Raw genomic sequence first — 24,875 nt, 5'->3', positions numbered from 1 at the left:
CCTACTGGGAACCATGTATACAAACTGGAATCATATCCAATGTTAAACCTTGAAAAAACCTTGACACAACAGCATTTGTGATGCAAAAAGATTTCCTTTTGTTTAGAAAAGGGTACATTTAGAGACTAAGTACATAAAACTATCCAACAATTCAATTATTCAAATCTGCATTTTGTCAAAATGAAGAAAAATCTGTGTCTACATATATTTACTAAAAACCTTCCAGGTACTTTTTGGTAAGACTTTTTAATATTTATCTCTTATATATGTTAGCAGTGTGAAATTGTGTATGTTAAAGTATTTATTAGAAAAAAAATGTTTATGGGGGCACCTGTGTGGCTCAGTCACTTAAGCATCTGACTTAGGCTCAGGTCATGATCTTGCAGTTCATAAGTTTCAGTCCTACGTCAAGCTCTGTGCTGACAGCTCAGAGCCTGGAGCCTGCTTCAGATTCTGTGTCTCCTTCCTTCTCTGCCCCTCCCGTGCTCATGCTCTGTCTCTGTGTCTCTCAGCAATAAATAAATGTTAAAAAATTTTTTAACTAAAGAAAAGAAAAAGAAAAGCATGTTTACATTTACTGGTAGTTATGAATTGTGTTTTTCATAAACAGTTGAAACATGCTAACAATCTTATCTTAATTGACCTTTACCAATCATGTTAGAATTAATACGGTACGTATATAAAATTGGGTGGATTCTCTAAATAGAAAGAAGCTATGGGATTATTTCCTGGAAAAAAGAAAAAAAGAAAAGAAAAAAAAAACAGTAAATTGGTAATTCTAAATGACTTATTTCAACATAGGCTAAAACATTGTTTTAACACTGTTGTTTATACAGGCCCACACTAAATGCATGTGACATTGCACCAGAAGCTACCCAGAGAGTACACGTGACCTATACTTACAACTTGCAATGCCTAGTGCATTCAAGTATAAATGTATCAAAACCACCAAAAGGCAAAAACATTAAAAAGGATTCAGAGATTTCCTAAAGACACAAAAGAAGAAAAATTACAACAAACTTTCTTCTATTTAGAGAAATCGGAAAATAAAGTAGTACACACCTAAACTAACTTGCCCTCCTAATTCTCTGCAATATTCACATGTTTTTCTAATTTCTATTAATCCAGTAAAGAAGTGTTGGCTGAAAATAAAAAATAACGGGGCATCTTGTTGTTCAGTCGGTTGAGGGTGCAAATTTGGCTCAGGTTGTGATCTCATAGTTCATGAGTTTGGGCCCCATGTCTTGCTTACTGCAGTTAGTGCAGTGTCTGCTTTGGATCTTCTGTCCCCCTTTTTTCTGCCCCTTTCCTGTTCATGCTCTCCCTCTCACTCTCTCAAAAATAAATAAACATCTAAAAATTAATAAATAAAAACAAAGCTTCTCTTGTTCAAGGAAATGGTTGTTGAACATAAGAAAAGAAGTATTAAAACTGAGCATGAACATAAAGAAGCTGGGATTTTAAAAAAATAAGTAAAACTTATGCAAAATTAAATCTAGACATACTTATTTTTAAAGTATTTCTAAAATATCAGAGTTCTCCAGAGAAACAGAATCAATAGAATGCACAGATACAGATAATAGATAAATGAGAGATAGAAAGATGATAGATTCATAGATAGATAGATGATAGATAGATAGATAGATAGATAGATAGAAAGATAAATAGATAATGATACAGACACACATTGGTAGACAGGTATATAGATAGAGAGGTAGACAGTTAGAGGGAGACACAAGTTGAAAATCTGCAGGACAGCCTGAAGACCCAAGAAAGAGTTGATGTTGCAGCCAAAGCCCAACCATGGTCTGAAGGCAGAATTCAGTCTTTCTAGGGGGAACTCAGATTGTTTTATCATAAGACCTTCCACTAATTGCAGAGTTCTCCACATAATGGAGAGCAATTGATTATTCAAAGTCTACTGATTTAAGTTTTAATCTCATCTAAAAATACCTTCGCAGAAAATCCTGACTGGGGTTTGAAATACCCAGATATTATGGCCTAGTCAAGTAGACACATAAAGTTCAGAATTACAGAGACTAATTAGTTCCCAGAAATAGTTGAAAGTTTATTAATTTCATTAATTTTTACAACTTAAAGATTCTCATTTTCACCTTGTACAACAAAGTCTAAGAAAAAAATATTGCAAAGTAAACCATGGCTTGCCATTAAATCTTGAATCATTTCTACTTCAGAACAGTCAGAAGGTGAAAATACATGGGTTAATGAATGAACTATACTTCCATATTCATCATAATTTAATATCATCACTATCATTATAATCATCATCATCATTAGCATCATTTATTCTGGCAAATGTTCTCATACTAAGCAGCTGTGGCCTGGTTACTTTCCACACTGTTCCCATCCACATGTTAACATGACACTATTTCCTTCTATGACCCTCTGCTCTTGAATTGTTAAGAATTGTATCCCTAAAAGAAAAGAGAGAGAGGCAATCCAAGAAACAGACTCTTGACAATAGAGAACAACGTGATGGTCACCAGAGGAGAGGTGGGTGGGGGGATGGGCTAAATGTGTAATGGGGATTAAGGACTGGACTTGTTGAGATGAGCACTGGGTGTTGTATGAAAGTATTGAATCACTACATTGTACATCTTAAATTAATATTACACTGTATGTTCACTAACTGGAATGTAAATAAAATCTTTAAAAAAGAAAATAAAATAATTGTATCCCTAATTTTTTCCCACTGCAGGTGTACTGCCTTCTTTGAAACTTGTTTCAATAAAGACTTTTCAAGTCAGTGACTTTCAAACTTTTGTGTCAATGATTCATGTAGTAAAATATTTGATACACATACACACATAGACACTCACACAACTGACTTACCCTACCTTGTGCAATCCTCTCTGAAATTTTCTATTCCATTTTATGCTAACTTAACTCACTGTTAAACGCCTGTTGCCTTAAATGCTTGTCAAATTGATTTAATGACCAATAAGTGGCATATGACCTGGAATTTTAAAGAAATACTGTTCCTAGAGAAGCAGTTATAAATTATTTGCACGGGGAAGGAGGAGGCAGACAACAGCCTGAATTAGTAATGGTATACTTTCCACAGGGATCTAGAATTTTTGGAACAAAAGAGTATATGGAATGGAACAAATGAACCTCAAAATACCATTCACTCCCTCACACATACATGCACATATTTTTCTGCCTGAAGCCTCCTTCTCCTTAGATCTGAATCAATAGTAGAGCACTTGGGGGGATCAGTAGGTTAAATGTCTGACTTCGGCTCAGGTCAAGATCTTGTGGTTCAAATCAGGCTCTGTGCTGACAGCTCAGAGCCTGGAGCTTGCTTCAAATTCTGTGTCTCCCTCTCTCTATGCCCCTCCCCTGCTCTCTCTCTCTCAAAAATTAATAAACATTCAAAATTTAAAATAACTAAATAAATAAGTAGATCTGACTTAATAGTCACATTATAGTTTTCTGGAATCATAGTCTAAAGTTATCTGCAAAGAAATAATTATCACCCTATAAACCCCACTAAGCAAAGAGGAAGTAGCATTTTTTTTCCACCAGCACATTACCTTTTGAGTCTGTCACTTGGAAGGACACAGGGTTTTCTCCATCTACCGGCAAGCAAAGATACAAGTTATTTAGTTTAGGATCCCTGAAAGAGAGAAGACCTTGCTCTGTTCACATTCTAGCATCTGATATGACATCATGCATTGTTATTGTCCTGGAACAAAGAGTTTTCATGGACAATAAGTATCTCAGGATGAGTGATACCTGCCGCATCAGTGCTCTATTGCATCCAACAGGCTGTGGTCTTTCCCAAGAACCTTCCACATGGCTCCCTTCACATCTTTGTTTCTCAGTGTGTAGATGAAAGGATTCAGAGTGGGGGTCACCAGACAGTAGAAGAGGGTTAGGAACTTGCCCTGGTCCTGGCTTGCCACATTCCCAGGCTGCATGTACATGTAGATTATAGTGCTGTAGAAGAGAGACACTACAATCATGTGGGAAGAGCAGGTGTTGAAGGCCTTGTGCCTCCCAGCTGCAGACCGGATCCACAAAACTGTGGCTATAATATAGCCATAGGAAACCAGTATCATGGCGAGGGGCACCAGGACAATGGGGATGGCCAAGAAGAAAACCAGGCCTTCAACATGCCTAGTGTCCACACAGGAGATGCGGATGATGGCTGGCATCTCACACACAAAGTGGTTGATGTGATGGTGACCACACCGCTTCAAGGACATTGTCAGTGGGGACATGAGGATGGAATTGGCAATCCCAGTGAGCCAGGCACAAGCTGCCAGTCGCAGGCACAGCTGTGGGTGCATGATGGTCATGTAGTGAAGAGGCTTGCAAACAGCCACAAAGCGGTCATAGGCCATGACAGAAAGAAGAATGCATTCAATGCCACCCACAGACAGGAACGCAAAGAGTTGTATGACACAGCCCATATAGGTAATGGTCTTTTGTGGGCCCCAGAGGTTGACCAGCATCTGAGGAATGCTGCTAGAGGTGTAGCAGAGATCCAGGAGGGACAGGTTACAGAGGAAGAAGTACATTGGCCTGTGCAGTTGAGGGTCCACCAGGGACAGGAAGATGATAGTCGAGTTGCCCATGACAGCCAGAAAGTAAAACACCATGTTAGTGAAAAACAAGACCATCTCCAGCTTTGGCCGGTCAGAGAATCCAAGCAGAATGAAGTTTCTAGAGCTTTCATTTCTTTCCATCACACTTGGCTTGATAAACCTGTTTAGGGAGGCTAACATGTGTTATTACTCATACAGAAAATGAGGCACCACATTTTTTCCCAAGAAAATAGTTTTGTTCCACCTATTTAACTGGGACACTTGCTTGTGCATTGCCTGGAATTATAGGGTGAGGGGCTAAAAATATTTGTCTGTAAAGTGATGGAAGCTGTAACTTTTGCCTCTATATCTTCTAATCTGGTTAAGTGAGATAAGTGGATACATCTTTAAAAAAAAGTCTTCTTTGGAAAGAAGAGTTAAAATGGTGGATCAGCATGGAGACCCTGAGTTGCCTGGTCTGTGAAACATAGGTATATCACTACCAAACCATTGTGAACATCTAGTAAATCGATCTGAGGTTTAATGCAATAATCTGCATAATTTGAGTCACAGAATTTGACAGTTATGTGTGTGAGGAGGTGAACTAAAGGAAGGAAAAGTCACAGAGGGTAAGGTATTGTTTTTGCAGAGACAGGACAGAGAAGGAGAAAAGGGGAGAGTGTGGTGCATTGGGATTGAGTAAGAAAAGCAATCCGCCCTGAAAGTTGTTGGAGAGAAAAAGAAAGAGTGAAAACATTCACTAGGGAGGGAACAAGAAATCAGTTCCCCAAAACAATTGATGGTGAGAAAGGAGACGGTTTCAAAACCACCAGGATTCTATAAACAATGAGGTACAGAATCTGAAGTTCCCAGAGCTCAGTGCCTCGTGGTGCTCTGGCAAGGAAGCAGGGTGAATCTTCAGGAACGGCAGGGTCTGAGGGGTCTGTGTGCCACACAGAATTGGTTCACGTGTTTGAAGCGTTTTTGATAGAGGCGAAACAGCCTCCCCACCAGCAAAGGTCCCAGCAGACCACAGAAAGCACACGTTTGTTGGTATTAGGACAAAGACACCAAGAGTGCAGGGAAACCTGGTGCCAGCTGTGTATTCTGATTTGCCATAAGCTCTGAACTTCTGCCACTGTGCAATTGCATGAATGTTTTCTGTGGCAAGCCAACACCCTGGCCATTGCTCAGTGAGATCCTCCCCGCAGAGAGTCTGTGCAGGTACAAGCTTCAGTGTACCTCTGAAGTGTGAGGTTTTGAAACATACCCATATCTGAGATAAAACTCTGGAGGAAGTTGCCACCTGGCTGGCAGATGACTTGGACACAGACAAGGTAGAGGCAGGGAGTGGAAGGAGGCCTGAGACAAAGGAGGGGTGCTTGATTGTGGACTGTTGAAAGCACAAAGTTCCTACCCCAGAGACTAGGAAGGTAGATGAAGCCATTTCCACATCTCCTGCACATGCATAAGCACAGGGCACATGTGCACCACACTAAAACACCCCAGTAAGCTACGCAACACCACCTAGTGGACAATGGAGCTATTACACCAAGCCATGCCCAACTGTACCCTCCAAGCACATCCCCCTGGAGAACAGCCAGCACAAGTCACTCCACCTGCTTAGTGTAGGGACTCTAGAGTGCTTCATAGTTTCAGTTCTGCATGGAAACTGGATGTAACTTCATTCGTGTTTCATTCTGTTTGCTGGTTCATTTATTTGTTTTGTTTGCTTCTGTTTTTGCTTACATTTTCTTTATTCTTTCTTTCCTTTCTCTTTCTTGGATACAGAAAGAGAAAATTTTAATTTTATTATTTTCTACTTTACTTTTTATTATTTTTAAAATTCTTATTCTATTTTATTCTTTGTTTAATTTTATTCTATTTTGTTATATAAATTGTTTCAATTTAAATTTTTTCTTACCTTATTTTGTCATTCCTCTCCTTTTTTCTCTATTCTATCAAGCTTACTTCAACAAACAAACTGAAACACACCTAGGATCTAGCTTCCTTTATTTGATTTTTTGTTTTGTTTTTAATTTTTTAATTTTACCATTTTTTTTCCTTCTCCAAAATGACAAAACAGAAATTCACCTCAAAAGAAAAAAAAAAAAAACAAAACAGGAAGAAATGACAGCCATGGAATTAATCAATACAGATATGAATAAGATGTCTGAACTAGAATTTAGAACCATGATAATAACAATCTTACATGGGATTGGGACACCTGGGCGGCTTAGTTAGGCTTCTGACTTTGGCTTAGGTCATGGTCTCACAGTCTGTGAGTTTGAGCCTCATGTCAGGCTCTGTGCTGACATCTGAGAGTCTGGAACCTCCTTTGGATTCTGTGTCTCCCTCTCTCTACCCCCCCCCCCCACATGTGCTCGCTCACTCTTAAAAATAAATACAAATTTTTAAAAATGTAAAAGAACATTAGCTGGGGTTGAAAAAAGATGAATGGATTAACCAAGAAAATAAAGAGAAAATTAAAAATTAAAATTACATTAAACCCAATGAAAAGGAAAACACGACAGTCCAAAATTTCCAGGATTCAGCAAAGGTGGTCATAAGAGGAAATTATATAGCAATCCAGGCTTTCCTAAAGAAGGAAGAAAGGTCTCAAATACGCAACTTAAATTTACACCTAAAAGAGCTGGAAAAATAACTGCAAATAAGTCCCCAAAACAGCTGTAGAAGGCAAATCATAAAGATTAGAGCAGAAATCAATGTTATCAGGAAAAAAAAAAAGAAAACACCAACAACCATAGAACAGATCAATGAAACCAGGATCTTGTTCTTGGAATGAATTAACAAAATACATAAACCCATAGCCAGATTGATCAAAAAGAAAAAGGAAAGGACCTGAATAAATGAAATCATGAAGGAAAGAGAAGATATCACAACCAAACTGTGGAAATACAAACAATAATGAGAGAATGTTATGAGCAATTATATGCCAACAAATTGAGCAATCTGGAAGAAAGGATTAAATTCCACAAACTACAAAAACTGAAACTGGAATAGAAATAGAAATTTTGAACAGATCCATAAACAGTAAAGAAATTGAATGAGTAATCAAAAATCTCCCAACAAACAAGAGTAGATAGAGTTCAAGGCCAGATGGCTTTCCAGGGGAATTCTACCAAACATTTAAAGAAGAGTTAACACCTATTCTTTTGAAGCTGTGCCAAAAAATAGAAGTGGGAAGAAAAATTCCAAACTCATTCTAAAAGGCCACCATTACCTTGATACCAAAACCAAAGACCCCACTAAAAAGAAGAAGTACAGACCAATTTCCTGATGAACATGAATGCAAAAATTCTCAACAAGATACTCGTAAACTGAATCCAACAATATCTTAAAAGAGTCATTCACCATGATCAAGTGGGATTATTCCTGGGATGCAGGGCTGGTTCAATATCTGCAAATCAATCAATATGATACATCACATTAATAAAAGAAAGGATAAGAACCACATGAGCTTCTCAATAGATGCAGGAAAAGCAGTTGACAAAATGCAGCATCCTTTCTTGATAAATCATCAAGAAAATAGGGATAGAAAGAAAGTACCTCACCATCATAATGGCCATATATTAAAGACATATATGTTCCCCCTAAGATCAGGAACATGACAAGGATGTGGACCCTCACCACTGTTATTCAACATAGTATTAGAAGTCCTAGCCTCACAATCCATGAGATCATGACCTGAGTTGAAGTCAGATGCTTAACAGACTGAGCCACCCAGGTGCTCCTAAATCATTTGCATTTCTATACACCAATAATGAAGCTGCAGAAAGGGAAATCAAGGAATTGATCCTATTTACAATTGCACCAAAACCCATAAAATACCTAGGAAAAAGCCTAACCAAAGAGGTGCAAGATCTATACACTGAAAACTATAGAAAGCTGATGAAAAAAAAATTGAGGAAAACACAAAGAAATGGAAGAACATTCCATGCTCATGGATTGAAAAACAAATATTGTTGAAATGTCGATACAACCCAAAGCAATCTACATATTCAATGAATTCTCTATCAAAATAATGCCAGCATTCTTCACAGACCTAGAACAAACAATTCTAAAAATGTATGGAATCACAAAAGGCCCCTAATAGTCAAAGTAATGTTGAAAAAGAAAACCCAACCTGGAGCATCACATTTCCTGACTTCAAGCTGTATTACAAAGCTGTAATCATCAAGACAGTATGATATTGGAACAAAAACTGACATAGAAATCAATGGAACAGAATAGAGAATGCAGAAATGGAACCACAAATGTGTGGCCAACTGATCTTGGACAAAGTAGGAAAGAATATCCAATGGAAAAAAGGCAGTTTCTTCAGCAAGTGGTGTTAGGACAACTGGAGAGCAACATGCAGAAGAATGGACCAGAACCACTTTCTTACACCATACACAAAAAATGAACTCAAAATGGATGAAATACCTAAACATAAGACAGGAAGCCATCAAAATCCTAGAGGGGAAACCAGGCAACAACCTCCTTGACCTTGGCACAGCAACGTAATGCCTGATATGTCTCCAGAGGCAAAGGAAGTACAAGCAAAAATGAACTATTGGGACCTCAAGAGAAAAAGGTTCTGCACAGTGAAGGAAACAATCAGCAAAACTAAAAGGCAACCGACAGAATGGGAGAAGATATTTGCAAATGACATATTAGATAAAGGGTTAGTGTCCAAAATCTATACACACCTTATCAAAATCAACTCCCAAAAAACAAATACTCCAGTGAAGAAATGGGCAAAAGACACAAATACACACTTTTCCAAAGAAGACATCCAGATGACAGACACATGAAAAGATGCTCAACATCACTTATCACCAGGGAAATACAAATCAAAGCCACAATGAGACACCACCTCACACCTGTCAGAGTGTCTAAAATTAACAACTCAGGCAACAACAGATGTTGGCGAGGATGCAGAGAAAGAGGAATGGTTTTGCACTATTGGTGTGACTGCATACTGGTGGAGACACTCTGGAAAATAGTATGGAGGTTCCTCAAAAAATTGGAAATAGAACTGCCCATGACCCAGCGATTGTACTACTAGGTATTTATCCAAAGGATACAGGAGTGATGATTTGAAGGGACACATATTCCCCAATGTTTATAGCAGCACTATTGAAAATAGCCAAAGTATGGAAAGAGCCCAGATATCCATTGACTGATGAACAGATAAAAAAGATGTTGTATATATACACAATGGAATATTACTCGGTGATCAAAAAGAATGAAATTTTGCCATTTGCAACAACATGGATAGAACTAGAGGCTTTATGCTAAGTGAAATAAGTCAGTCAGAGAAAGACAAATATATGATTTCAGTCACATGTGGAATTTAAGAAACAAAACAGATGAACATAAGGGAAGGAAAGCAAAAATAATATAAAAACAGAGAGGGAGACAAAACCATAAGAGACTCTTAAATACAGAGACCAAACTGAGGGTTGCTGGTGGGGTGTTGGGTGGGGGAAGGACTAAAGGAGTAAGGGTCATTAAGGTGGACATTTTTGGGTTGAGCACTGGGTGTTATATGTAAGTGATGAATCACTAAATCCTATTCCTGAAATTATTGTTACACTGTATGTTAACTCACTTGGATTTAGATTAAAATAAATAAAGCAGTACCTGGGTAGCTCAGTTGGTTGAGCGTCCAACTTTGGCTCATGTCATGATCTCATGGTTCACAAGTTTGGGCCCTGCATCAGGCTCTTTGCTGACAACTCAGAGCCTGGAGCCTGCTTCAGACTCTGTTTCTATCTCTCTCTCTCTCTCTCTCTCTCTCTCTCTCTCTCTGCCCCTCCCCTGCTCATGCTCTCTCTCTTTGTCAAAAATAAATTTAAAAAAATAAAATAAAATAAAATAAAATAAATAAATTTTTAAAAATGATAAACATTTTAAAAAAACAAAAAAAAATACACACAAAAATAAAATCTTGCCATTTGCAACAACATGGATGGAGTTAGAGACTATTATACAAAGCGAAATAAGTCAAAGAAAGACAAATATCATATGATATTAATCATATGTGGAACTTAAGAAACAAAAGAGAGGAACATAGGGGAAGGGAAGAAAAAAATAAGATAAAAAAAGAGAGGGAGACAAACCAAAAGAGACTCTTAAATACAGAGAACAAATTGAGGGCTGTTGGCAGGGTGTTGGGTGGGGCAGATGGGCTAAATGTGTGATGGGCATTACAGAGGGCACTTATTGGGATAAGCACTGGATGTTATATCTAAGTAATGAATCACTGGGTTCTACTCCTGAAATCACTGTGACACTATATGTTAACTAACTTGGATTTAAATTTTAAAAAATAATAAAAAGAAGTCAAATATGCTTGAAAGAAGAAAGAAAGAAAGAAAGAAAGAAAGAAAGAAAGAAAGAAAGAAAGAAGAAAGAGGAAAGACAAAGAGAAAGAAAGAAAGAGAAAGAGAAAAAAACTAAGCTTTTATTGACATAATCAGCAATAAAGTAACTTGGGGGAAAAAAAAAGAAAGTACTTTTGTCAGAATCCACTGACTTTGAGCCTATTTCTCTGGTAACTGACAAACTACCCCTTAAAATTTGTGGAACAATAGATTCAATTAATATGATCAACTCACATGTTTTCATGATGATAAATTCAACTGAAAAAAAGTTATTGGAAACTTACTTTATGCTAGACCCTGCACTATGAACTATAAGTATAGATAGGAATGAAACATAGTACCTATTTAAAAAATATTTAAATTACCTATATGTAGTCAGGAAAGTAACAGCGTGGGGACACTTGAAATAAGAGCCCTGAATTTACTTGATTCTGAATGGTTAATGATTTGGTCCAATCTCTTCACCCAGTGATTAAGGTAACATCAGGCAAGAAACCAAAAGTAGATTTGATTGTGCAATGGTGAGGGCATTCACAAAGTAAGCAGAAAATGAGGGATGCTCTTTTGCACTTCCAGCTCAACATAACACTAGGCCCAGAGGCCAATAAAAGGAAATAATAAGAATCATTGTGCAGGGTCATTTTTGCAGCAGGTTTGGGAGATTTGGGGGTAATGGGTGTTGGATTTCTTTTTAACCTGCATTGCTTCAGTAAGAGTAGACTAAATATTTACATTATTTAATAGATGCCAATCAAATATTTGACTTGAATAAGATTCAGAAATTAACAGAAAAAGGTGTATGTCTTTCATATCAATAATTAAATGCTAGCTATATGGGCAGTTTCCTGCCATTAACTTGTTTGGGGTTAACAAGTTGCTGAAGAAGTTAGAATACGATGTAAGTGGAGAGTCTGTTAATGCAAGCCCATGGATTCCATAGTTCTGTTGTCTACTTGTGTGTGAGGAGTGTCCACTTGCTGTCCAATCAAAAGGGTTGTAGACCCTACACTCAGGAAGAAGTTATGGTCTGAGGTGAGGCCATACAGAAAGACCAGTTAGAGCCAGAGTTTTCAAAAAAAATCAGCTTGAAAATTGTAGACAAACTAGTTTAAGGGATGGCCTAAGAAATATTATGGGAGTATATTATGAATATAGCATATCTGCAGATCTTCCAAGAACTAAAGTAGTTAGCATGAATTGCACGTTTGGAAATTATAACATGGACACACGGGATTTTTTTTTTTGTAGAAGAATATTTATATGAAAAAAAAGTTTGAAATAAAGAGTTAAATTAAATTTAAAAACCACTTTGTAATGAGATGTAACTTTTGATTTGTAATCCCCACACATAAAGGGACAACACTTTTATTTTTTTCTTTCCTACTTTTGGCTGAAGACAAAGGCTTGTTACCTAGTTACTCTAAAACAACTCATCTTAAGACCAATACATGTTTGCTACCAAAAAATTAGAAAGCAGAGAAAAAACTTTCATAATACAATTTAATCAGAAAATAATAATTAATGAACTTATGTACATGCTTGTTTGCTCTTCTTTTCCAGATTTTTAAAATTTATACATATATATTTTATATATTATTATTACTAATAATATATATTTGTTATATATAATTATTAATGTTATATGTTATGTATATTTATATTAATGACTATATCACAGAGTTTTCAGAGCATTCCTTAAAATACTTGAATTTAAAGGCACTCAAGTGTTTTCTTTCAATGAAAATCAGAATATTTGTTAGGAAAAAATAGCAAAATAATCCCAAAAATATAAGACTCATGCTAAACATACAAAAACATCTGTATTCTAGAACATTGTTTTGGGAGCCCATGATCTCACATGAAATACATCTGCCAACAAATCTTTTTAGGTAACAACTTCCTCTCACTGCAGCACTGTTTTCCATGTTTACTAACCTGTATCAAGTTCTCAGAAGAAACGATGAATAGGTCTGGGATAAGAGGTTGTCCCTGGGTTGATGAAGCACCTTCCCAAAGTCACCCTCTCCTGTTAAAGTGGTAGGTGGCAGAAAAAGGGCAGCAAGGGCATTTCTCCAAGAGGAAAAAAATTCTCAAGGATGGGGCATGCTCAGGGCCCATGGCCGACATCTTGCCCTTGTCCTCACCAAGATTTTGAAGAAGAGGTTCAGCTAAGTTCACAAGCTACAAAAATCCATCAACTGATCTCTTGCTCATCCTGCTATGACAGACCAACAACCTGCTCCGGACTCAGAGGTCTGCATGTTAACAATACCTATATTCCGGTTTTAGAAGGGGAAATCTGGTGGTATAATGAGTGGAAAATGGAGATGGTTGAAGACAGATGATGCTGGTCCAAAGATACAAAGAAAAACAGGTGAAAAGAAACACCCAAACCTTTACATTAAATTATTCTCTACTTGGAGATGGCCAACAGAAATAGAAGCCCTCTCTCTGATCAAGAAAATAGTATGATCTATAGTTCTCTTGGGAAAATCAAACTGCAAAACCACTTAAGACAAGATTTTAAAATACTTTGTATGTTGCACAAATTATAGTTCTTTGAATATTGCTGTATAAATAAAATTAATAGATTCTCTTTATTGCTAGTAGCATAAGCACATATACAGATCATTTCTAGCACCATCTTGTGTAACCTGAGAGGATGTACCCATTAGTTCTTCTCTAAATAAATATGAGTGTTTGGGGAAGCATGGGTGGGTAATTTGGGGAGCAAAACAGGTAAGAAGGTTTTCTGAAAAATTGATCACATGTTAAATGGGAAACTTCTTTTTAGTTAAAATAGCAAATATCTAGGGAACAAAGATGAACATGGTCAAACTCATTGCAAGATTCAATTATTTGACCAAACCAATGTTAGCATTAGATTTAATGTAACTTTTTACATACAACATGGAAATGAAGAGAGCAAGGAACATTAACTCCATCTGAAATATTGACCCAGAGGAGGAAGTAATAATTCAGGTTAAGACAGGCTCAGTTACAAGGGGGTAAGAGCACTCCATAGTCACTGAAATGGGGTGATGAAATTCTGCCACCCCAGAAAAAAATAATCCCTCCCCTTGCTGCCTACAAAGAGGAGCCAACACTAATCCCCAAACCCATCCTAATTTTCCTTTCACACATTAAACTGGAGGGAATTTTAAAGCTTTTCAACTTGTTAGAAAATTAAACCCCTGTAGATTTCTTTGAATGAGCTCAAGTTGTTTATGCGATTGAAATGCCTGAGTTCTTATGTCTTCTTCCATCCTCTAGAGAGATAAGACCCTAAAGGGAGATAACTCAAGTGATTTTTGTGGAGGATGTAGAGGAAGGCAAATCATGTAAACAATTTTACTTCAGACCAATCACTAAGATGACTCAACTTTAGAGATGAGAGAAAAAAGAAATAAGTCCTCCTAAACATTAATTGGTAAATTGCAAAAGACAAATTGAGTACTTCTTTACCTGGAGTCACAAAAGTGACTAAACTAACATTTCTACTGTATTTAAAAATGTTACATTGCATTTAAGGTGAAAATATTAAAAACACAAACTCTTTATATGAACAAGTTTTACTTCTGACCCACTGCTCAACACCTTGCTTAAAGTTTGAGATGTTGGGGCGCCTGGGTGGCTCAGTCGGTTAAGTGTCCAACTTCAGCTCAGGTCATGATCTCACAGTCCGTGAGTTCGAGCCCTGCCTTGGGCTCTGTGCTGACAGCTCAGAGCCTGGAGCCTGTTTCAGATTCTGTGTCTCCCTCTGTCTCTGACCCTCCCCCGTTCATGCTTTGTCTCTCTCTGTCTCAAAAATAAATAAACATTAAAAAAATAAAAAAAAAAATCTTGAGATGCAAAAATTCATGGGGCAGAATTGTTATCTTGTATATTCATATTCATCACTACATTAGCATAAATTAAAAAGAAGATTGCCATAATTGACAAGTTAAGTTTTACAAACTTGGTTCATATTGCTGAAAAAAGAAAGAGAATGTAATCATTGATGAGGGCACTTAAGGCAAGCTGAGGGAAAAGTACAGGCTAACAGTACCATCACCCCCATCCCTAGGTGGGATATGTGTGAAATTCCTCTGACATTCCTGGCTGCCCAAGAAAAAAGGAAAGGAAAGAAAACGAATGGTTGACTGATATAGATCACAGTCCTGCAGGACAGGAGACTCCTTCAGTTTATGGATAACTTAGTAAAGTATAAGAAAAAGGCAATCTTATCCATAGCTTGATCTCCAGAGACCTATAGACTCCATTTCCTGGAGCCATAATATCACTTTATCAAGATGTAAGGGAATTTAAGTGATTGCCATGATGATGTGTGAAACAAAGGCAAATGAAAAATTAAATTGCCTTACTGCCTACAGCCCATTGGCAATCCTTGAAACAAGCAGAGTGACCTTCCTCTAGGAGCTCAGCTGCCCTATGATGTCACTTTTCTAGAGGTAACAGGGAATCATGGCTTAACGTTATCCCGAATACCCCCAGGATCAACGTAATCTCCCTAAACACATAAAAATTCCTTTTCAAACCTCCTTTATCTTTAACTCCCAAGTATATGTTGGTGATAACATTGCAAGCATATGCACCCTGATAAACTTCTGAAGGGTCCAATGACTGAGGTTTTACTAAGAAGTAATAAATGACAACAGCTTCCTAACAACAGCTGGACCCTCAAGGAAACCATGCTTCGAATATTCCTTAGAGATTTATGCTGTCCCTAACACCCTCCCAACCTGGAGGTATATAATCAGTCACTCTTCACAACCCCAGGTGCACCTCTTTCTGCCCATGGGTCCTATCCTCATGCTTTAGTAAAATCACCTTTGTTGTACCAAATACATCCTCAAGAATTCTTTCTTGGCTGTCAGTTCTGAACGCCCATCATCACCCCAAAACCTCATCAATCATCATCTCAATAGAACAATGGAGAGAAGAGGTAATTTTTTAGTTGGATCTTGAAGAAGGTTATTGAAATTGATGAGAGGGTCACTAAATAGGAGAGACAGAGTTGTGTATCTAAATAAAATACTAATTAGCAAGCAGTGTAAACAAACTTAATTTTTTTACTTTCACAAGAAAACAATGCAGTATGTGTGGTAGATTTGGATTCATTTCTAGACTCTACCACTTACAATCTCTTTGACTGTGGACAGTTTAGGTTTTCTAAGAAAAGCTCCCATCCTTCAATATCTGTTCTCACATTCTTTTGGACTTCAAAATTTCATCATGCCTCAGAATCAGATAGGGCCTCTCTTTCCAGCTCTCCTCATTTACAAATTCTTTTACAGAATATTAAATCCTTTATTTAGACCTTAATTTGTTCTTGCTTAAAGAGATTGAATTAATAAAGTTTTTAAGTTACCAAATAAGGGAAAATGTCCAAACAACACAAAAGAAAATTTTCTATCACAGAGTCTAGAATATGGTAAAAAAGGATCTGGATGCTAAATATCAAGGAGCTGAAACAAAAAAAAAGAGACAAATTCATATAGAAACATGCCAAGTTCCTGGATAAGATGATTCAACATGGTGAAAATGCCAATTCACTTCAATTTGATCTATTTATTTAATGCAATTTCGATCAAAATCTTAGTGCTATTTCTGGTGATACAGGCAGTTATTTCTGATTTATATGGAAAATAAAAGGAAAATTTAGATCACATTGTCAAAGTAAGATTGAAGTTGAAGAAATCATGGAACCTGCTCTTAAGACTTACTGTCAAGCTGAAATGATCAAGACAATATGAAATTAGGGGGTAAACACATAGATCAACAGAAGCCCAGAAATTAATGCACAGAAATGTAGCCAACTGATTTTTAGCAAATAAATGGAAGCAATTCATCAAACATTTTGAACAAATCATTGGAAGTCGACATCCATACACAAAAAAATATGGTTGTCTAACTAAACTCCACACCTTCTACAAAATTAATTCAAATGGATTATAGATCCAAATGTGAAATGAAAAATCATAAAACTTTCAGTAGAAAACAATAGAGAAAAATATTTTTGGCCTGGAGTTAGATAACAAAAAAATTTTAACTTGACACCAGAAGTCAAATATATTAGAAAAATTGACACATTGGATTTAATCCCAATGAAATTTTCTGCTTTCAGACACTGATAGGAAGATAAAAGACCAAGTTAGAGGCTGGGATCAAATATTTGCAAATTTTACATCCATCAAGTGACTTCCTCCCATAATTGTTAAATAACATTCAAAACTTTTCAGAAAGGCAAAAAACAATTAACCCAATTCTTAAAATGAGCAAAACAAGATATTAATTTAATGAAAGGATATATTGGTAAAAAGCACATGGGAGATGTTCAACCTCATTATGAGGGGTTTTTGGAGTGGTGGGGGTCCAGAACTGACAGTGAAGAATGAATTCTTGAGATGTTTTTGGAGCAAAATGGAGATTTTATTAAAGCATGGGTAAAGGACCCATGGGCAGGAAGAGCTGCAAAGAGTTGTGAGGAGTGACTGGTTATATACTGTGGAGTTATGAAAATTAAAGACAAAATGGAGGCCACCAGAAGGGCTTCCATATGCAAAAAAGGACTCATAAGATGCCAGGAGCCTTGCTATTGTCAGGCTAAGGTTGTTTTTACTCTAGTAAGTCATTAACATTACTACATTAGGGGCATCCCAGAGAAATGTTATATATACTTTGTATTTGTCTCAAGTATTTGTCACTGGGCTGCAGATTATAAAGAAATTTAATTTTACCTGTCATTTCCTTCTTTCCTTTGTCCCCCACATCACTATGGAAGTGAGGTTGATGTTGGGGCTCCAAGAAACTGAGATTATAGGTTTCTGGTGATTAGACTATTGATAAGATGACCTTTTTCTTATAATTTACTAAGACATTTATAAACTGATGAAGACTCATGTCTTGCATGACTGTGATCTCTATCAGTTAACCATTTGTTTTTCCCTCTCCTTTGTTCTTGGCAGCCAGATGCGACTGAGGGATGTTACACATATCCCACCTGGGTAGTGGGGGTGGCAGATAGCTTGTGCTTTGCCCTCAGCTTGCCATGATCCCTCATCAATTAGACATGAGGAAAATTAAAGTTGTGATAAAATGTCATTGCACAACTATAGTATAACTAAAATTAGATAGTGACATAGCAAGTGCTGTTCAAATTGGCAACTGGAAATCTTATACATTGATTGTAAAAATGCAAAATGGTGCACCTTTCTGTAAAGTGGTTTTGCACTTTTTAAAATAAATATATACTTACCTTCTGAACTTGTACTCCCACTCTTATTTATTAATTTTTCAAGTTTTTATTTAAATTCTAGTTAGTTAACATACAGTGTAATATTGGCTTCAGGAGTAGAATTCAGTGATTCATCCCTTACATATATCACCCAGTGCTCATCACAGTAATTGCCCTCCTAATTGCCCATTACCCATCTGGCCCATCCTCCCACTCACCTCTTTCCATCAACTTTCAGTTTATTATTTATTGTTAAGAGTCTCTTAGGGTTTGTTCCCTTTCTTTTTTTTATCCCCTTCTATTTTGTTTCTTAAATTCCACACATGAGTGAAATCATATGGTATTTGGCTTTCCTTGAGTGACTTATTGTACTTGGCATAATACATTCTAGTTCCATCCACATTGTTACAAATGGCAAGATTTCATTCATTTTGATTGCTGAGTATTATTCCATATATATATATATATATATATATATATATATATATATATAATATGTAGCATATATATATACACATATATATAATATGTAGCATATATATATATATATACATATATATATGCTTATGTACACATATATATAATGTGTGTGTGTGTGTGTGTGTGCGTGTGTGTGTACTACATCTTCTTTACCCATTCAATCAGTCAATGGTCATTTGTGTTCTTTCTATAATTTTGTTATTGTTGATAGTGCTACTATAAACATCAGGGTGCATGTGCCCCTTCAAATCAGTATTATTGTATCTTTTGGGTAGATTCTTAGTAGTGCAATTGCTGGATCTTACCTTCCTGAGTATTTAACCCAGGGAAATAAAATACTATGTTCCTTTGGAAACTTGTATTCAAAACCTATGTTTCTAATTACCCAACACTGGAAACAACCCAAATATCCTTCAACCAGTGAATGGCTAAGCAAACAGATGCCACCCCAACAATGCGAGTCTACTCAGCAAAAACATAGAATGTACTACTGACACAACAATTTGTATGAATCTCAAAGGCATTCTGCTTATTAAAAAAGCAAATCTTAAAATAAACCAAAGTACTTTATTTTATTTGTACAGTTCTCAGAACTCAAAAAGACAAAAATATGGTGATGGAAACAGGTGAGTGGTTGCCAAAGTTTAGGTTTGGGGGAGACTGTGTTAGTGAAGGCATAAAAACAAGAGAGTTTGGGGATAGTGATAAAACTATTTTATATTCTTATCTTGATGGTAGTTACATAACTCTATATGTATATAAAATTCACAGAGCATGGAGAAGGGTAAGATGGCAGAGCAGTATGAGGACTCTGAGATTGCCTCATCCCTGAAATGCAGATAGATCACACCAAACCATTTGACCTAGGAAATTGATCTGAGGAGTAACACAATAATCTGCATAACTTGAGAACCTGGTAGGTACATGGTGTGGAGAAGTGAACTGGGGGAGAGTAAAGCCACGGTGGGTAGGAAGCCATTTTCATGGAGAGAGAACAGAGAGAAAAAGAAAGGGGGAGAGTGAAGCACATAGGGTCATGCAAGGAAAACACTTACCCCGAATATAGCTGGAGAGAAAGAGAGAGAGAGAGAGAAAGAGTGAAAACACTTGAGGGGACTGAACAAGAAATCTGTTCCCCAAAACCATTGATGGGAAGAAAGGAGAAGGTTTCAATACCACCAGGATTCTATAAACAGTAGAGAACAGAGTCTCAAAGTTCACAGCTAAGTGCCTGGTGGTGATCTGGTGAAGAAGCAGGGCAAATCCCCACAGGAAGGAGTGGGTTCTGAGGGCTCCAGGTGCCGCATGGAGAGAAGAAGTTCCCCTCCTTGGAGTGCATTTGGTAGAGGCCATATGACGTTCCCACAGGCCAAGGTCCCAGTGGACCTTAGAGAGAAACTACGTTTGCTGGTATTGGGACAAAGTGCCAAAATGCAGTGAAACCTGGCACCAGCTGTGTGTTGGGATTTTCCACAATCTCTGAACTCTGCTGCTGCAGGCTGGCATGAACGTTTTCTGAGGCAAGCCAGTATCTGGCCATTGCTCAGTGAGACCCTCTCCCAGAGAATCAGTGTGGGCCCAAGCCATGGGAGTCTCTGAAGTGTGGGGTTTTGAAACACAACCCCACCTGAGATAAAACTCTGGGAGGGAGGTGCCGCCTGGTAGCCAGACAGGCTGGAAATGGACAAGGTAAATGCAGGGAGTGACAGAGGTCTGAGCCAAAGGAGGGGTGTTCGATCACAGGTAAGTAAGTGTGCAAAGTTTCTGTGCCAGAGACTAGGGAGCTGGGTAAAGCCATTTACACCATTAGTGCACACACGTATTTGCACATACACACAGATGCCCCCCAGTAAGCTAAGCAGCACCACTTAGTGGAAAATGAATCCAGTACACCAAGCCCCGCCAACTGCACCATTCAAGAACATCCCCCAGCACAAATTTGTCCACCTGCTTGGTGTACAGACTATAATTTCATTTCTAGGAGAAAATGGATGTAACTTAATTTGGGTTGCATTCTGTTTGCTGGTTCATTTATTTGTTTTCTTTGCTTCTGGTTTCACTTAAATTCTTTTCTTTTTTCTTTCTTTCTTTTATTTCCCTTTCTTGGATACAAAAAGAGCAAATTCTTTTTGTCTTTATTTTTTTAAATTTTTAATTCTATTTTGTCTTTGTTTTACTTTATTTTATTATTTATTTTATAAATTTTTCTTAATTATTTTTTTTATTTCATTCCTATTTTTTTTTTTTACTATTTAGTCAAGTTCTTTTAAAAGGCAGACCAAAACAAACCTAGGGTCTTTCTTCCTTTATTTTATTTTTTGAGATTTTTTTTCATTTTTTAATTTTTAATTTTTATTTTCTTAATTTTTTCTCTTCATCCAAAATGACAAGATGATGGACTCCATCCCAAAAGAAAGGACAGAAAAGAAATGACAGTCAGAGTTTAATCCACACAGATATAAGTAAGATGTCTGAACTAGAAGTTAAAACCATGATTATAAGAATACTAGCTGGGTTTGAAAAACTCTGGTATCTAGAAGATACCAGAGAATCCACTGATCCAGAGATAACTAAAATCTAATCATGCCAAAACTAAAAATGCTTTAACTGAGATACAATTTTGAATGGATGCCATAACAGCAAGGATAAGTGAAGCAGAGCACTGAATCAGTAATATTGAAGATAAAATTGTAAATAATGAGCAGAATAAAAGATGGAAACAAAGGCAAAAGATCACAGTGCAAGAGTTAGAAAACTCAGTGACTCACTAAAAAGGAATAACATCCAAATGATAGGAGAGTCAGAAGATGAAGGGAGACAAAAAGGATCAGGTTTCTGTGAGCAAATTATACTGGAAAACTTTCCTAATCTGGGGAACGATGCAGGCATCAAAATCCAATAAGCACAGAGAACTCCCATTGGATTCAAGAAAAACCTACCATCACCAAGGCATATCATAGTCAAACACACAAAATACACAGACAAGGAAAGTATTATGAAAGCAGCAAGGCGGGGTGGGGGGGAGTCCTTAAACTACAAGGGAAGACAGATCAGGTTCATAGCAAATCTATCCACAGAAACTTGGCTGGCCATAAAGAAGTGGCAGGATATATTCAATGTGCTGAATCAGAAAAAAAAAAAATGCAGCCAATAATTCTTTATCCAGAAATGTTGTCATACAAAATAGTAGAGAAAAAGAGTTTCACAGACAAAACCTAAAGGAGTTTGTGACCAGTAAACCTGTGCTTCAAGAAATTTTGAAGAGGAGGGGCACCTGGGTGGCTCAGTAGGTTAGGCATCCAACTTTGGCTCAGGTCATGGTCACAGTTTGTGGGTCTGAGCCCCACATTGGGCTCTGTGCTGACAGCTCAGAGCTTGAAGCCTGCTTCATCTTTTTTCTGTGTTTCCCTCTGTCTCTGTCCCACCCCAGCTTACACTCTGTCTCTCTCATTGAAAGTAATACCATAATAGTATGGGGACTTCAACACCCCACTTACAACAATGGACAGATCACGTAAGCAGAATCAACAAGGAAACAATGACTTTCAATAACATACTGGACTGGATGGACTTAATAGATATATTCAGAACATATCACCCTAAAAAGCAGCAGAATACACATTCTCTCAAGTGCACATGGAAGATTCTCCAGAATAGATCCACACTGTGTCATAAATAAGCCCTTAACAAGTAAATAAAGATCGCTATCATACTGTGCACATTTTCAGACCACAACACTATGAAACTTGAAATCAGCCAAAAGAAAAAAAAATATGGAAAGACCATGAATACTTGGAGATGAAAGAACATCCTAATAAAAGATGAATGGGATGGGGCATGTGGGCAACTTAGTCAGTTAAGCATCTGACTTTGGCTAAGATTATGATCCCACAGTCCATGGGTTCGAGCTCCACATTCAGAGCCTGGAACCTGCTTCAGCTTCTTTGTCTTCATCTCTCTCTGCCCCTACCCCACTTGTTCTCTCTCCTCTCTCTCTCAAAATTAAATAAACATTAAAAAAATTTAATGAACGGGTTAACCAGCAAATTAAAGGGGAATATAAAAAGTACATGGAAGCCATGAAAATGAAATCACAACAGTCCTAACCCTCTGGGATTCAGCAAAGGTGGTCATAAGAGGGAAATATATAACAATACAGGCCATCCTAAAGAAGGAAGAAAGGTCTCAAAAAGATAACCTGAACTTAAACCTAAAGCAGTTGGAAAAATAACAGCAAATAAAGCCCAAACCAAGCAGTCTGGAAATTATAGAGATTAGAATAGAAATCAATGAAATCAAATATTAAAAAAAAACAGATCAATGAAACCAGGAGCTGGTTCTTTAGTTGAAATAACTAACAAAGATTCTTAACAAGTGAGAACAAACTGAGGGTTGACAGGGGGTAGGAGAGAGGGGAGGGTGGGTGATGGGTATTGAGGAGGGCACCTGTTGGAATGAGCACTGGGTGTTGTATGGAAACCAATTTGACAATAAATTTCATATATAAAAAAAGAACTAACAAAACTGATGAATCCAAAACTAGATTGATCAAAAAGAAAAAGGAAAGGACTCAAATAAATAAAATCACAAATGAAAGAGGAGAAACTACTGGAACCTCATCAAAATAAAAAGCTTCTGCACAGTGAAGGAAACAATCAGCAAAACTAAAAGGCAACCGACAGAATGGGAGAAGATATTTGCAAATGACATATCAGATAAAGGCTTAGTATCCAAAATCTATAAAGAATTTATCAAACTCAACACCAAAAAACAAATAATCCAGTGAAGAAATGGGCAAAAGACATGAATAGACACTTCTCCAAAGAAGACATCCAGATGGCCAACTGAAACGTGAAAAAATACTCCACATCACTCATCATCAGGGACATGCAAATCAAAACCACAATGAGATACCACCTTACACCTGTCAGAATGGCTAACATTAACAACTCAGGCAACAATAGATGTTGGCGAGGATGCAGAGACAGAGGATCTTTTTTGCATCATTGGTGGGAATGAAGCTGGTGCATCCACTCTGGAAAACAGTATGGAGGTTTCTCAAAAAACTAAAAATAGAACTACCTTATGAGGCAGCAATTGCACTACTAGGCATTTATCCACGGGATACCAGTGTGCTGTCTCAAAGGGATACATGTACTCCCATGTTTATAGCAGCACTATCATCAATAGCCAAAGTATGGAAAGAGCCCACAAGTCCATTGATGGATGAATGGATAAAGAAGATGTAGTGTACATCTTCTTTATCCATATAAAATATGGATATATATATATGTATATATATATATGTATATATATATATATATATACATATATATATACACACAATGGAGTATTACTCGGCAATCAAAAAGAATGAAATCATTCCATTTGCAACTACATGGATGAAACTGGAGGGTATTATGCTAAGTGAAATTAGTCAGAGAAAGACAAAAATCATATGACTTCACTCATACGAGGACTTTAAGAGACAAAACAGATGAACATAAGGGAAGGGAAACAAAAATAATATAAAAACAGGGAGAGGGACAAAACAGAAGAGACTCATAAATATGGAGAACAAACTGAGGGTTACAGAAGGGGTTGTGGGTGGGGGGATGGGCTAAATGGGTAAGGGCATTAAGGAATCTACTCCTGAAATCATGTTTCACTATATGCTAACTAATATGGATGTAAATTTTAAAAAAGAAAAAAGAAAATTTAAAAAAAAGTGAGAAAAAAAACAAATGAAAGAGGAGAGATCACAACCGACACCACAGAAATAAACAATAATAAGAGATTTTAGGAGAAATCATATGCCAACAAGTTAGGCAATCTGGAAGAAATGGACAAATTCCTAGAAACATATAAACTACGAAAACTGAAACAGGAAGAAATAGAAAATTTGAACAGATCCATAACCAGTAAAGAAATTGTATCCATAATCAAAAATCTCCCAACAAGAGTCCAAGGTGGATGTCTTTCCAGGGGAATTCTGTCAAACATTTAAAGTATAGTTAACACCTATTGTTTTAAAGTTTATCATATATATATATATATATATATATATATATATATATATATTGAAGAAGAAGTGTAAGGAGAACTTCCAACACATTCTACAAGGCCAATATTACCTTGATTCCAAAACCAGAGACCACACTAAAAGGAGAACTACAGACCAATTTCCCTGATGAACATGGATGCAAAATTCTC

At 36.9% G+C, this 24,875-nt stretch overlaps 1 pseudogene; it reads right to left on the bottom strand.

Moving 5' to 3' along the window:
* Positions 1–3,767: 3,767 nt before the first annotated feature.
* On the bottom strand, positions 3,768–4,715 carry LOC132680479 (putative olfactory receptor 2W6 pseudogene; annotated as a pseudogene).
* Between the last annotated feature and the right edge of the window lie 20,160 nt (positions 4,716–24,875).

Source organism: Panthera onca, chromosome A1 (assembly GCF_046562875.1).
Source record: "Panthera onca isolate mPanOnc1 chromosome A1, mPanOnc1 haplotype 2, whole genome shotgun sequence".
Lineage (NCBI taxonomy): Eukaryota > Metazoa > Chordata > Mammalia > Carnivora > Felidae > Panthera > Panthera onca.
This window is presented reverse-complemented; position numbering and strand designations above follow the sequence as displayed.